Source organism: Somniosus microcephalus, chromosome 31 (assembly GCF_052327205.1).
Source record: "Somniosus microcephalus isolate GS21.2 chromosome 31, FLI_Smic_1.0, whole genome shotgun sequence".
NCBI lineage: Eukaryota > Metazoa > Chordata > Chondrichthyes > Squaliformes > Somniosidae > Somniosus > Somniosus microcephalus.
In genome coordinates this window covers 1,186,615-1,201,501 of record NC_141017.1, presented here as the reverse complement: position 1 = coordinate 1,201,501, position 14,887 = coordinate 1,186,615, and the positions used below count along the sequence as shown (strand labels likewise).

The window sequence follows — 14,887 nt, the reverse complement described above, 5'->3', positions numbered from 1 at the left end:
CTGTGCATTTCTGAAATCTGCAATTTGTGAATTTTAGAAATCTGCCAACTTTGCATAAGTGAAATCTGCAAACTGAGATACTGAAATCTGCAAACTGTGTATTGCAAAGATCTGCAAACTGTGCATTGCTGAAATATGCAAATAGTGAGTTACTGAAATCTGCAAAGAATGCATTACTGAAATCTGCAAACTGAGTTGCTGACATAATCAAACTGAGTTGCTGAAATTTGCAAACTGCATTGCTGAAATCTGTAAACTGTGCATTACTGAAATCTGCAAACTGTGCATTACTGAATTCTGCATACTGTGCTACTGAAATCTGCAAATTCTGAGTTGCTGAAATCTGCAAACTTTGCATTACTGAAATCTGTAAACTGAGTTACAGAAATCTATAATCTGTGCATTACTGAAATCTGTAAACTGTGAGTTACTGAAATCTGCAAACTGTGCATTACTGAAAACTACAAACTGAGTTACTGAAATCTGTAAACTGAGTTACAGAAATCTATAATCTGTGCATTATTGAAACCTGCAAACTGTGCATTTCTTAATTCTGTAAACTGAGTTACAGAAATCTATAATCTGTGCATTACTGAAATCTGTAAACTGTGCGTTACTGAAATCTGCAAACTGCATTACTGAAATCTGTAATCTGTGCATTACTGAAAACAACAAACTGAGTTACTGAAATCTGTAAACTGAGTTACAGAAATCTATAATCTGTGCATTATTGAAACCTGCAAACTGCATTTCTTAATTCTGTAAACTGAGTTACAGAAATCTATAATCTGTGCATTACTGAAATCTGTAAACTGTGCGTTACTGAAATCTGCAAACTGCATTACTGAAATCTGTAAACTGTGCATTACTGAAAACTACAAACTGAGTTACTGAAATCTGTAAACTGAGTTACAGAAATCTATAATCTGTGCATTATTGAAACCTGCAAACTGTGCATTTCTTAATTCTGTAAACTGAGTTACAGAAATCTATATTCTGTGCATTACTGAAATCTGCAAACTGTGCATTACTGAATTCTGCAAACTGTGTTACTGAAATCTGCAAACTGTGCATTAATGAAATCTGTAAACTGTGCGTTACTGAAATCTGCAAACTGTGAGTAACTGAAATGGGCAAACTGTGCATTACTGAAATCTGCAAACTGTGAGTTACTGAAATCTGTAAACTGTTTGTTACTGAGATCTGTATACTGTTCCTTACTGAAATGTGTAAACTGTAAGTTACTGAAATCTGTAAACTGTGCTTTGCTGAAATCTGTAAAGTGTGCGTTACTGAAATCTGCAAACTGTGCATTACTGAAATCTGCAAGCTGTGCATTTCTGAAATCTGCAATTTGTGAGTTGCTGAAATCTGCCAACTTTGCATCAGTGAAATCTGCAAACTGTGAGTTACTGAAATCTGCAAACTGTGTATTGCAGAGATCTGCAAACTGTGCATTGCTGAAATATGCAAACAGTGAGTTACTGAAATCTGCAAAGAGTGCATTACTGAAATCTGCAAACTGAGTTGCTGACATAATCAAACTGAGTTGCTGAAATTTGCAAACTGCATTGCTGAAATCTGCAAACTGTGCATTACTGAAATCTGCAAACTGTGCATTACTGAAATCTGCAAACTGTGTTACTGAAATCTGCAAACTGTGCATTACTGAAATCTGCAAACTGTGCATTACTGAAATCTGCCAACTTTGCATTACTGAAATCTGCAAACTGTGAGTAACTGAAATGGGCAAACTGTGCATTACTGAAATCTGCAAAATGTGAGTTACTGAAATCTGTAAACTGTTTGTTACTGAGATTTGTATACTGTTCCTTACTGAAATGTGTAAACTGTGAGTTACTGAAATCTGTAAACTGCTTTGCTGAAATCTGTAAAGTGTGCGTTACTGAAATCTGCAAACTGTGCATTACTGAAATCTGCAAGCTGTGCATTTCTGAAATCTGCAATTTGTGAATTTTTGAAATCTGCCAACTTGGCATAAGTGAAATCTGCAAACTGTGAGTTACTGAAATCTGCAAACTGTGTATTGCAAAGATCTGCAAACTGTGCATTGCTGAAATATGCAAATAGTGAGTTACTGAAACCTGCAAAGAGTGCATTACTGAAATCTGCAAACTGAGTTGCTGACATAATCAAACTGAGTTGCTGAAATTTGCAAACTGCATTGCTGAAATCTGTAAACTGTGCATTACTGAAATCTGCAAACTGTGCATTACTGAATTCTGCATACTGTGTTACTGAACTCTGCAAACTGTACTTTTCTGAAATCTGCAAATTGTGAGTTGCTGAAATCTGCAAAATTTGCATTACTGAAATCTGTAAACTGAGTTACAGAAATCTATAATCTGTGCATTACTGAAATCTGTAAACTGTGAGTTACTGAAATCTGCAAACTGCATTACTGAAATCTGTAAACTGTGCATTACTGAAAACTACAAACTGAGTTACTGAAATCTGTAAACTGAGTTACAGAAATCTATAATCTGTGCATTATTGAAACCTGCAAACTGTGCATTTCCTAATTCTGTAAACTGAGTTACAGAAATCTATAATCTGTGCATTACTGAAATCTGTAAACTGTGAGTTACTGAAATCTGCAAACTGCATTACTCAAATCTGCAAGCTGTGCATTTCTGAAATCTGCAATTTGTGAGTTGCTGAAATCTGCTAACTTTGCATCAGTGAAATCTGCAAACTGTGAGTTACTGAAATCTGCAAACTGTTTGTTGCAGAGAGCTGCAAACTGTGCATTGCTGAAATATGCAAACAGTGAGTTACTGAAATCTGCAAAGAGTGCATTACTGAAATCTGCAAACTGACATAATCAAACTGAGTTGCTGAAATTTGCAAACTGCATTGCTGAAATCCGTAAACTGCATTACTGAAATCTACAAACTGTGAGTTACTGAAATCTGCAAACTGAGTTACTGAAATCTGCAAACTGTGCATTACTGAATTCTGCAAACTGTGTTACTGAAACCTGCAAACTGCTTTTCTGAAATCTGCAAATTGTGAGTTGCTGAAATCTGCAAACTTTGCATTACTGAAATCTGTAAACTGAGTTACAGAAATCTACAATCTGTGCATTATTGAAACCTGCAAACTGTGCATTTCTTAATTCTGTAAACTGAGTTACAGAAATCTATAATCTCTGCATTACTGAAATCTGTAAACTGTGAGTTACTGAAATCTGCAAACTGCATTACTGAAATCTGCAAACTGTGCATTACTGAAAACTACAAACTGTGAGTTACTGAAATCTGCAAACTGAGTTACTGAAATTTTCAAACTGTGCATTACTGAATTCTGCAAACTGTGTTACTGAAATCTGCAAACTGTGCATTACTGAATTCTGTAAACTGTGTTGCTGAAATCTGTAAACAGTGCATTACTGAAATCTGTAAACAGTGCATTATTGAAATCTGGAAACTGTGCATTTCCTTATTCTGTAAACTGAGTTACAGAAATCTATAATCTGTGCATTACTGAAATTTGTAAACTGTGAGTTACTAAAATCTGCAAACTGCATTACTGAAATCTGTAAACTGTGCATTACTGAACACTACAAATTGTGAGTTACTGAAATCTGCAAACTGAGTTACTGAAATCTGCAAACTGTGCATTACTGAAATCTGTAAACTGTGCGTTACTGAGATCTGTATACTGTTCCTTACTGAAATGTGTAAACTGTGAGTTACTGAAATCTGTAAACTGTGCTTTGCTGAAATCTGTAAAGTGTGCGTTAATGAAATTTGCAAACTGTGCATTACTGAAATCTGCAAACTGTGCATTTCTGAAATCTGCAATTTGTGAGTTGCTGAAATCTGCCAACTTTGCATCAGTGAAATCTGCAAACTGTGAGTTACTGAAATCTGCAAACTGTGTATTGCAGAGAGCTGCAAACTGTGCATTGCTGAAATATGCAAACAGTGAGTTACTGAAATCTGCAAAGAGTGCATTACTGAAATCTGCAAACTGACATAATCAAACTGAGTTGCTGAAATTTGCAAACTGCATTGCTGAAATCTGTAAACTGCATTACTGAAATCTACAAACTGTGAGTTACTGAAATCTGCAAACTGAGTTACTGAAATCTGCAAACTGTGCATTACTGAATTCTGCAAACTGTGTTACTGAAATCTGCAAATTGCTTTTCTGAAATCTGCAAATTGTGAGTTGCTGAAATCTGCAAACTTTGCATTACTGTAATCTGTAAACTGAGTTACAGAAATCTATAATCTGTGCATTATTGAAACCTGCAAACTGTGCATTTCTTAATTCTGTAAACTGAGTTACAGAAATCTATAATCTCTGCATTACTGAAATCTGTAAACTGTGAGTTACTGAAATTTGCAAACTGCATTACTGAAATCTGTAAACTGTGCATTACTGAAAACTACAAACTGTGAGTTACTGAAATCTGCAAACTGAGTTACTGAAATTTGCAAACTGTGCATTACTGAATTCTGCAAACTGTGTTACTGAAATCTGCAAACTGTGCATGACTGAATTCTGTAAACTGTGTTGCTGAAATCTGTAAACAGTGCATTACTGAAATCTGTAAACAGTGCATTATTGAAATCTGGAAACTGTGCATTTCCTTATTCTGTAAACTGAGTTACAGAAATCTATAATCTGTGCATTACTGAAATTTGTAAACTGTGAGTTACTAAAATCTGCAAACTGCATTACTGAAATCTGTAATCTGTGCATTACTGAAAACTACAAACTGTGAGTTACTGAAATCTGCAAACTGAGTTACTGAAATCTGCAAACTGTGCATTACTGAAATCTGCAAACTGTGCATTACTGAATGCAGTAAACTGTGTTGCTGAAATCTGTAAACGATGCATTATTGAAATCTGTAAACAGAGCATTATTGAAATCTGCCAACTGTGCATTTCTTAATTCTGTAAACTGAGTTACAGAAATCTATAATCTGTGCATTACTGAAATCTGTAAACTGTGCATTACTGAAAACTACAAACTATGAGTTACTGAAATCTGCAAACTGAGTTACTGAAATCTGCAAACTGTGCATTACTGAATTCTGCAAACTGTGTTACTGAAATCTGCAAACTGCTTTTCTGAAATCTGCAAATTGTGAGTTGCTGAAATCTGCAAACTTTGCATTACTGAAATCTGTAAACTGAGTTACAGATATTTATAATCTGTGCATTATTGAAACCTGCAAACTGTGCATTTCTTAATTCTGTAAACTGAGTTACAGAAATCTATAATCTCTGCATTACTGAAATCTGTAAACTGTGAGTTACTGAAATCTGCAAACTGCATTACTGAAATCTGTAAACTGTGCATTACTGAAAACTACAAACTGTGAGTTACTGAAATCTGCAAACTGAGTTACTGAAATTTGCAAACTGTGCATTACTGAATTCTGCAAACTGTGTTACTGAAATCTGCAAACTGTGCATGACTGAATTGTGTAAACTGTGTTGCTGAAATCTGTAAACAGTGCATTACTGAAATCTGTAAACAGTGCATTATTGAAATCTGGAAACTGTGCATTTCCTTATTCTGTAAACTGAGTTACAGAAATCTATAATCTGTGCATTACTGAAATTTGTAAACTGTGAGTTACTAAAATCTGCAAACTGCATTACTGAAATCTGTAAACTGTGCATTACTGAAAACTACAAATTGTGAGTTACTGAAATCTGCAAACTGAGTTACTGAAATCTGCAAACTGTGCATTACTTAAATCTGTAAACTGTGCGTTACTGAAATCTGCAAACTGTGAATTACTGAAATCTTCCAACTTTGCATTACTGAAATCTGCAAACTGTGAGTAACTGAAATGGGCAAACTGTGCATTACTGAAATCTGCAAAATGTGAGTTACTGAAATCTGTAAACTGTGCGTTTCTGAAATCTGCAAACTGTGCATTACTGAAATCTGCCAACTTTGCATTACTGAAATCTGCAAACTGTGAGTAACTGAAATGGGCAAACTGCATTACTGAAATCTGCAAAATGTGAGTTACTGAAATCTGTAAACTGTTTGTTACTGAGATCTGTATACTGTTCCTTACTGAAATGTGTAAACTGTGAGTTATTGAAATCTCTAAACTGCTTTGCTGAAATCTGTAAAGTGCCCATTACTGAAATCTGCAAACTGTGCATTACTGAAATCTGCAAGCTGTGCATCTCTGAAATCTGCAATTTGTGAGTTTTTGAAATCTGCCAACTTTGCATCAGTGAAATCTGCAAACTGTGAGTTACTGAAATCTGCAAACTGTGTATTGCAGATATCTGCAAACTGTGCATTGCTGAAATATGCAAACAGTGAGTTACTGAAATCTGCAAAGAGTGCATTGCTGAAATCTGCAAACGGAGTTGCTGACATAATCAAACTGAGTTGCTGAAATTTGCAAACTGCATTGCTGAACTCTGTAAACTGCATTACTGAAATCTGCAAACTGTGCATTGCTGAATTCTGCATACTGTGTTACTGAAATCAGCAAACTGTACTTTTCTGAAATCTGCAAATTGTTAGTTGCTGAAATCTGCAAACTTTGCATTACTGAAATCTGTAAACTGAGTTACAGAAATCTATAATCTGTGCATTACTGAAATCTGTAAACTGTGAGTTACTAAAATCTGCAAACTGCATTACTGAAATCTGTAAACTGTGCATTACTGAAAACTACAAATTGTGAGTTACTGAAATCTGCAAACTGAGTTACTGAAATCTGCAAACTGTGCATTACTGAATTCTGCAAACTGAGTTACTGAAACCTGCAAACTGTGCATTACTGAATTCTGCAAACTGTGTGACTGAAATCTGCAAACTGTGCATTACTGAAATCTGTAAACTGTGCGTTACTGAAATCTGCAAACTGTGCGTTACTGAAATCTGCCAACTTTCCATTACTGAAATTTGTAAACTGTGCGTTACTGAAATCTGCAAACTGTGTGAAACTGAAATGGGCAAACTGTGCATTACTGAAATCTGCAAACTGTGAGTTACTGAAATCTGTAAACTGTTTGTTACTGAGATCTGTATACTGTTCCTTACTGAAATGTGTAAACTGTGCATTACTGAAATCTGTAAACTGTGCCTTGCTGAAATCTGTAAAGTGTGCGTTACTGAAATTTGCAAACTGTGCATTACTGAAATCTGCAAACTGTGCATTTCTGAAATCTGCAATTTGTGAGTTGCTGAAATGGGCAAACTGTGCATTACTGAAATCTGCAAAATGTGAGTTACTGAAATCTGTAAACTGTGCGTTACTGAAATCTGCAAACTGCGCATTACTGAAATCTGCCAACTTTGCATTACTGAAATCTGCAAACTGTGAGTAACTGAAATGGGCAAAATGTGCATTACTGAAATCTGCAAAATGTGAGTTACTGAAATCTGTAAACTGTTTGTTACTTAGATCTGTATACTGTTCCTTACTGAAATGTGTAAAATGTGAGTTATTGAAATCTGTAAACGGCTTTGCTGAAATCTGTAAAGTGTGCGTTACTGAAATCTGCAAACTGTGCATTACTGAAATCTGCAAGCTGTGCATTTCTGAAATCTGCAATTTGTGCATTTCTGAAATCTGCAATTTGTGAGTTTTTGAAATCTGCCAACTTTGCATCAGTGAAATCTGCAAACTGTGAGTTACTGAAATCTGCAAAGTGTATTGCAAAAATCTGCAAACAGTGCATTGCTGAAATATGCAAACAGTGAGTTACTGAAATTTGCAAAGAGTGCATCACTGAAATCTGCATACTGAGTTGCTGACATAATCAAACTGAGTTGCTGAAATTTGCAAACTGCATTGCTGAAATCTGTAAACTGTGCATTACTGAAATCTACAAACTGTGCATTACTGAATTCTGCATACTGTGTCACTGAAATCTGCAAACTGTACTTTTCTGAAATCTGCAAATTGTGAGTTGCTGAAATCTGCAAACTTTGCATTACTGAAATCTGTAAACTGAGTTACAGAAATCTATAATCTGTGCATTACTGAAATCTGTAAACTGTGAGTTACTGAAATCTGCAAACTGTGCATTACTGAAAACTACAAACTGCGTTACTGAAATCTGCAAACTGAGTTACAGAAATCTATAATCTGTGCATTACTGAAATCTGTAAACTGTGAGTTACTGAAATCTGCAAACTGCAATACTGAAATCTGTAAACTGTGCATTACTGAAAACTACAAACTGTGAGTTACTGAAATCTGCAAACTGAGTTACTGAAATCTGCAAACTGTGTTATTGAAATCTGCAAACTGTGCATTACTGAATGCTGTAAACTGTGTTGCTGAAATCTGTAAACGATGCATTACTGAAATCTGTAAACAGAGCATTATTGAAATCTGCCAACTGTGCATTTCTTAATTCTGTAAACTGTGTTACAGAAATCTATATTCTGTGCATTACTGAAATCTGCAAACTGTGCATTACTTAATTCTGCAAACTGTGTTACTGAAATCTGCAAACTGTGCATTACTGAAATCTGTAAATTGTGCGTTACTGAAATCTGCAAACTGTGAGTAACTGAAATGGGCAAACTGTGCATTACTGAAATCTGCAAACTGTGAGTTACTGAAATCTGTAAACTGTTTGTTACTGAGATCTGTATACTGTTCCTTACTGAAATGTGTAAACTGTGAGTTACTGAAATCTGTAAACTGTGCTTTGCTGAAATCTGTAAAGTGTGCGTTACTGAAATCTGCAAATTGTGCATTACTGAAATCTGCAAGCTGTGCATTTCTGAAATCTGCAATTTGTGAGTTGCTGAAATCTGCCAACTTTGCATCAGTGAAATCTGCAAACTGTGAGTTACTGAAATCTGCAAACTGTGTATTGCAGATATCTGCAAACTGTGCATTGCTGAAATATGCAAACAGTGAGTTACTGAAATCTGCAAAGAGTGCATTACTGAAATCTGCAAACGGAGTTGCTGACATAATCAAACTGAGTTGCTGAAATTTGCAAACTGCATTGCTGAACTCTGTAAACTGCATTACTGTAATCTGCAAACTGTGCATTACTGAATTCTGCAAACTGTGTTACTGAAATCTGCAAACTGTACTTGTCTGAAATCTGCAAATTGTTAGTTGCTGAAATGTGCAAACTTTGCATTACTGAAATCTGTAAACTGAGTTACAGAAATCTATAATCTGTGCATTACTGAAATCTGTAAACTGTGAGTTACTAAAATCTACAAACTGCATTACTGAAATCTGTAAACTGTGCATTACTGAAAACTACAAATTGTGAGTTACTGAAATCTGCAAACTGAGTTACTGAAATCTGCAAACTGTGCATTACTGAATTCTGCAAACTGAGTTACTGAAATCTGCAAACTGTGCATTACTGAATTCTGCAAACTGTGTGACTGAAATCTGCAAACTGTGCATTACTGAAATCTGTAAACTGTGCGTTACTGAAATCTGCAAACTGTGCGTTACTGAAATCTGCCAACTTTGCATTACTGAAATTTGTAAACTGTGCATTACTGAAATCTGCAAACTGTGTGAAACTGAAATGGGCAAACTGTGCATTACTGAAATCTGCAAACTGTGAGTTACTGAAATCTGCAAACTGTTTGTTACTGAGATCTGTATACTGTTCCTTACTGAAATGTGTAAACTGTGAGTTACTGAAATCTGTAAACTGTGCTTTGCTGAAATCTGTAAAGTGTGCGTTAATGAAATTTGCAAACTGTGCATTACTGAAATCTGCAAACTGTGCATTTCTGAAATCTGCAATTTGTGGGTTGCTGAAATCTGCCAACTTTGCATCAGTGAAATCTGCAAACTGTGAGTTACTGAAATCTGCAAACTGTGTATTGCAGAGAGCTGCAAACTGTGCATTGCTGAAATATGCAAACAGTGAGTCACTGAAATCTGCAAAGAGTGCATTACTGAAATCTGCAAACTGACATAATCAAACTGAGTTGCTGAAATTTGCAAACTGCATTGCTGAAATCCGTAAACTGCATTACTGAAATCTACAAACTGTGAGTTACTGAAATCTGCAAACTGAGTTACTGAAATCTGCAAACTGTGCATTACTGAATTCTGCAAACTGTGTTACTGAAACCTGCAAACTGCTTTTCTGAAATCTGCAAATTGTGAGTTGCTGAAATCTGCAAACTTTGCATTACTGAAATCTGTAAACTGAGTTACAGAAATCTACAATCTGTGCATTATTGAAACCTGCAAACTGTGCATTTCTTAATTCTGTAAACTGAGTTACAGAAATCTATAATCTCTGCATTACTGAAATCTGTAAACTGTGAGTTACTGAAATCTGCAAACTGCATTACTGAAATCTGTAAACTGTGCATTACTGAAAACTACAAACTGTGAGTTACTGAATTCTGCAAACTGAGTTACTGAAATCTGCAAACTGTGCATGACTGAATTCTGTAAACTGTGTTGCTGAAATCTGTAAACAGTGCATTACTGAAATCTGTAAACAGTGCATTATTGAAATCTGGAAACTGTGCATTTCCTTATTCTGTAAACTGAGTTACAGAAATCTATAATCTGTGCATTACTGAAATTTGTAAACTGTGAGTTACTAAAATCTGCAAACTGCATTACTGAAATCTGTAATCTGTGCATTACTGAAAACTACAAACTGTGAGTTACTGAAATGATGCATTACTGAAATCTGTAAACAGAGCATTACTGAAATCTGTAAACTGTGCGTTACTGAAATCTGCAAACTGTGCGTTACTGAAATCTGCCAACTTTGCATTACTGAAATTTGTAAACTGTGCATTACTGAAATCTGCAAACTGTGTGAAACTGAAATGGGCAAACTGTGCATTACTGAAATCTGCAAACTGTGAGTTACTGAAATCTGCAAACTGTTTGTTACTGAGATCTGTATACTGTTCCTTACTGAAATGTGTAAACTGTGAGTTACTGAAATCTGTAAACTGTGCTTTGCTGAAATCTGTAAAGTGTGCGTTAATGAAATTTGCAAACTGTGCATTACTGAAATCTGCAAACTGTGCATTTCTGAAATCTGCAATTTGTGGGTTGCTGAAATCTGCCAACTTTGCATCAGTGAAATCTGCAAACTGTGAGTTACTGAAATCTGCAAACTGTGTATTGCAGAGAGCTGCAAACTGTGCATTGCTGAAATATGCAAACAGTGAGTCACTGAAATCTGCAAAGAGTGCATTACTGAAATCTGCAAACTGACATAATCAAACTGAGTTGCTGAAATTTGCAAACTGCATTGCTGAAATCCGTAAACTGCATTACTGAAATCTACAAACTGTGAGTTACTGAAATCTGCAAACTGAGTTACTGAAATCTGCAAACTGTGCATTACTGAATTCTGCAAACTGTGTTACTGAAACCTGCAAACTGCTTTTCTGAAATCTGCAAATTGTGAGTTGCTGAAATCTGCAAACTTTGCATTACTGAAATCTGTAAACTGAGTTACAGAAATCTACAATCTGTGCATTATTGAAACCTGCAAACTGTGCATTTCTTAATTCTGTAAACTGAGTTACAGAAATCTATAATCTCTGCATTACTGAAATCTGTAAACTGTGAGTTACTGAAATCTGCAAACTGCATTACTGAAATCTGTAAACTGTGCATTACTGAAAACTACAAACTGTGAGTTACTGAATTCTGCAAACTGAGTTACTGAAATTTGCAAACTGTGCATTACTGAATTCTGCAAACTGTGTTACTGAAATCTGCAAACTGTGCATGACTGAATTCTGTAAACTGTGTTGCTGAAATCTGTAAACAGTGCATTACTGAAATCTGTAAACAGTGCATTATTGAAATCTGGAAACTGTGCATTTCCTTATTCTGTAAACTGAGTTACAGAAATCTATAATCTGTGCATTACTGAAATTTGTAAACTGTGAGTTACTAAAATCTGCAAACTGCATTACTGAAATCTGTAATCTGTGCATTACTGAAAACTACAAACTCTGAGTTACTGAAATGATGCATTACTGAAATCTGTAAACAGAGCATTACTGAAATCTGTAAACTGTGCGTTACTGAAATCTGCAAACTGTGAATTACTGAAATCTGCCAACTTTGCATTACTGAAATCTGCAAACTGTGAGTAACTGAAATGGGCAAACTGTGCATTACTGAAATCTGCAAAATGTGAGTTACTGAAATCTGTAAACTGTGCGTTTCTGAAATCTGCAAACTGTGCATTACTGAAATCTGCCAACTTTGCATTACTGAAATCTGCAAACTGTGAGTAACTGAAATGGGCAAACTGTGCATTACTGAAATCTGCAAAATGTGAGTTACTGAAATCTGTAAACTGTTTGTTACTGAGATCTGTATACTGTTCCTTACTGAAATGTGTAAACTGTGAGTTATTGAAATCTGTAAACTGCTTTGCTGAAATCTGTAAAGTGCCCATTACTGAAATCTGCAAACTGTGCATTACTGAAATCTGCAAGCTGTGCATCTCTGAAATCTGCAATTTGTGAGTTTTTGAAATCTGCCAACTTTGCATCAGTGAAATCTGCAAACTGTGTATTGCAAAGATCTGCAAACTGTGCATTGCTGAAATATGCAAACAGTGTGTTACTGAAATCTGCAAAGTGTGCATTACTGAAATCTGCAAACTGAGTTGCTGACATAATCAAATTGAGTTGCTGAAATTTGCAAACTGCATTGCTAAAATCTGCAAACTGTGCATTACTGAAATCTGCAAACTGTGCACTACTGAATTCTGCATACTGTGTTACTGAAATCTGCAAACTGCACTTTTCTGAAATCTGCAAATTGTGAGTTGCTGAAATCTGCAAACTTTGCATTACTGAAATCTGTAAACTGAGTTACAGAAATCTATAATCTGTGCATTACTGAAATCTGTAAACTGTGAGTTACTGAAATCTGCAAACTGTGCATCACTGAAAACTACAAACTGCGTTACTGAAATCTGCAAACTGAGTTACAGAAATCTATAATCTGTGCATTACTGAAATCTGTAAACTGTGAGTTACTGAAATCTGCAAACTGCAATACTGAAATCTGTAAACTGTGCATTACTGAAAACTACAAACTGTGAGTTACTGAAATCTGCAAACTGAGTTACTGAAATCTGCAAACTGTGTTATTGAAATCTGCAAACTGTGCATTACTGAATGCTGTAAACTGTGTTGCTGAAATCTGTAAACGATGCATTACTGAAATCTGTAAACAGAGCATTATTGAAATCTGCCAACTGTGCATTTCTTAATTCTGTAAACTGTGTTACAGAAATCTATATTCTGTGCATTACTGAAATCTGCAAACTGTGCATTACTTAATTCTGCAAACTGTGTTACTGAAATCTGCAAACTTTGCATTACTGAAATTTGTAAACTGTGCATTACTGAAATCTGCAAACTGTGTGAAACTGAAATGGGCAAACTGTGCATTACTGAAATCTGCAAACTGTGAGTTACTGAAATCTGCAAACTGTTTGTTACTGAGATCTGTATACTGTTCCTTACTGAAATGTGTAAACTGTGAGTTACTGAAATCTGTAAACTGTGCTTTGCTGAAATCTGTAAAGTGTGCGTTAATGAAATTTGCAAACTGTGCATTACTGAAATCTGCAAACTGTGCATTTCTGAAATCTGCAATTTGTGGGTTGCTGAAATCTGCCAACTTTGCATCAGTGAAATCTGCAAACTGTGAGTTACTGAAATCTGCAAACTGTGTATTGCAGAGAGCTGCAAACTGTGCATTGCTGAAATATGCAAACAGTGAGTCACTGAAATCTGCAAAGAGTGCATTACTGAAATCTGCAAACTGACATAATCAAACTGAGTTGCTGAAATTTGCAAACTGCATTGCTGAAATCCGTAAACTGCATTACTGAAATCTACAAACTGTGAGTTACTGAAATCTGCAAACTGAGTTACTGAAATCTGCAAACTGTGCATTACTGAATTCTGCAAACTGTGTTACTGAAACCTGCAAACTGCTTTTCTGAAATCTGCAAATTGTGAGTTGCTGAAATCTGCAAACTTTGCATTACTGAAATCTGTAAACTGAGTTACAGAAATCTACAATCTGTGCATTATTGAAACCTGCAAACTGTGCATTTCTTAATTCTGTAAACTGAGTTACAGAAATCTATAATCTCTGCATTACTGAAATCTGTAAACTGTGAGTTACTGAAATCTGCAAACTGCATTACTGAAATCTGTAAACTGTGCATTACTGAAAACTACAAACTGTGAGTTACTGAATTCTGCAAACTGAGTTACTGAAATTTGCAAACTGTGCATTACTGAATTCTGCAAACTGTGTTACTGAAATCTGCAAACTGTGCATGACTGAATTCTGTAAACTGTGTTGCTGAAATCTGTAAACAGTGCATTACTGAAATCTGTAAACAGTGCATTATTGAAATCTGGAAACTGTGCATTTCCTTATTCTGTAAACTGAGTTACAGAAATCTATAATCTGTGCATTACTGAAATTTGTAAACTGTGAGTTACTAAAATCTGCAAACTGCATTACTGAAATCTGTAATCTGTGCATTACTGAAAACTACAAACTGTGAGTTACTGAAATGATGCATTACTGAAATCTGTAAACAGAGCATTACTGAAATCTGTAAACTGTGCGTTACTGAAATCTGCAAACTGTGAATTACTGAAATCTGCCAACTTTGCATTACTGAAATCTGCAAACTGTGAGTAACTGAAATGGGCAAACTGTGCATTACTGAAATCTGCAAAATGTGAGTTACTGAAATCTGTAAACTGTGCGTTTCTGAAATCTGCAAACTGTGCATTACTGAAATCTGCCAACTTTGCATTACTGAAATCTGCAAACTGTGAGTAACTGAAATGGGCAAACTGTGCATTACTGAAATCTGCAAAATGTGAGTTACTG

The 14,887-nt window shown here is 35.4% G+C and overlaps 1 protein-coding gene across 4 annotated transcripts in view; it reads left to right on the top strand.

The window, feature by feature from the left end:
- The window catches only part of LOC147097527 (NACHT, LRR and PYD domains-containing protein 3-like), an 816,941-nt gene that overhangs the window by 178,041 nt on the left and 624,013 nt on the right, over positions 1-14,887 (top strand). The window lies entirely within an intron of this gene.